This window comes from Phalangium opilio, unplaced genomic scaffold (assembly GCF_054372755.1).
Source record: "Phalangium opilio isolate 3A_F unplaced genomic scaffold, DU_Popi_V2 ptg000077l_1, whole genome shotgun sequence".
NCBI lineage: Eukaryota > Metazoa > Arthropoda > Arachnida > Opiliones > Phalangiidae > Phalangium > Phalangium opilio.
The window spans coordinates 1,150,543-1,152,174 of NW_028324185.1; the positions used below are offsets into that span (position 1 = coordinate 1,150,543).

Here is a 1,632-nt window from a genome sequence, read left to right on the forward strand (position 1 = left end):
TCCCGATATCCCGTTTACGCCTAATTTTGACGACGACCAGTACGTTAGATGTTACAATTCTTTATTCGAGGGTCTCGAGATATTAGGTCTTGACCGGGGAAATATAATTTCTTACGATTTATATAAGAAGGGCTTTTTTGTCGTTGTTTTTGATTTGAGTAGAGAACATCTCGCTTCGTTAGGCCTAAATTCCATGCCCCAGACTGGTAACTTGCGATTATCGTTAAGATTTAGCTCTCCGCTAACCGAAAACGTCACGTGCATTGTCATGGCCGAATTTCCAAACAACCAATTAATAATATCTAAAAACAGAGAAATTATTTATAATCACCCCAACGTATAAAAGACTAAAACTTTATAAATACAATATCAGTCGCGAGCCAAGATGCACCAAGTACACACCGTCACGCCAAAGCTCGACATTTGCGTCATTGAATCGATTGAACCTAAAATATTAATTCAAAGATCGGATACGCGTACAAAAACTATATTAAAACCTAACGCCTGGTACGCTTTGTTTCGGTTTCAAAATGAACTCACGTCCTTTTTTGACGGAAAAATACCTCGCTATCATATTTGGTTGCCCGTCAAAGAGCGCATCAAGCTGGAATGCTTCGTCAACTCAAAAGATGAACGTCTAATCGATCTTCGATACTATGAACGAGGCAGCGGCAGTCGTTATTTCCTCAACTTTAGCACCAGCGAAGGATTCAGCCTGAACAAAACAGGATGGCAGACATTGATCGACTTAAAGCCGTTGATTGACGAGGATCTCAAGGCTAAAGGGATAGCTGTCTGTCGCATGCGCGAATTAATTTTAAACGAGCTCACTACCACTTTGTTTGACGTCACTTCCACTTGCGCCAACGCCGAGTGTCGAAAACAAATATGCCACTCTCAAAGCTGCTCGGAATTTGACACAAATTTCAGCGATCGAGTCGAGCGTAATTTGCACGAAGCGCTGCCTCAACTGGATCGTGAGAAAATTTTGCATCAATTTGAGACCGAACACGGATGGATCGAGGATCAAGAGGATATTTACGCTTATTTTGTCAACAGTTTTGCCGATTTAAAGAATGCCTTGATTTATGGCTATTAAGATAAATGTACTGATATATCGTATTTGTTTAACTGATATTGTTTTTGATAAAATACCTTTGCGTGTATTAAATAAAGTTGTTTATTGGTAAACCATTTAGTCGTTATTTATACTTGTTAAGACATGGACGCTAAAATTAGAAAAATTTATTACGACATGGCTAATCCGGCCGCCTATGGGTCGCTAGCCAGATTACAAAAGGCCTTACCGGACGTGCCAAAAGCAAAATTAATCGCCTTTCTCGAGAAACAACCTGCCTACACGAAACATCGATTTCGACGTTTCCGATTCAAAACTAACCAGGTGTACGCCTCGACTATCGATGACGTTTTTCAAGCTGATTTGTTGGATCTACCGAAATTAAAACGTTTTAATAAAAATGTTCGCTATGTTTTGTGCGTCATTGACGTCTTAAGCCGCTACGGATGGACAGTACCTCTTAGAAACAAAACATCTGGCGAGGTTATCGAGGCTTTTAAAAAAATATTTCGAGAGAGGATCCCTTTAAAAATATACACGGACTACGGTGGGGA

The 1,632-nt window shown here is 40.0% G+C and overlaps 1 long non-coding RNA gene across 2 annotated transcripts; it reads right to left on the bottom strand.

The window, feature by feature from the left end:
* Positions 1-870: 870 nt before the first annotated feature.
* LOC149656704 (uncharacterized) lies at positions 871-1,632 on the bottom strand. Of its 2 annotated transcripts, XR_016370015.1 has the most exons (4): positions 1,308-1,632; positions 1,156-1,229; positions 1,043-1,092; positions 871-970 (listed from the first exon to the last, which is right to left on the bottom strand). It is a non-coding gene; the product is annotated as an uncharacterized LOC149656704 (long non-coding RNA). The 2 variants fall into 2 exon arrangements; XR_016370014.1 differs by having other exon boundaries at positions 877-1,092.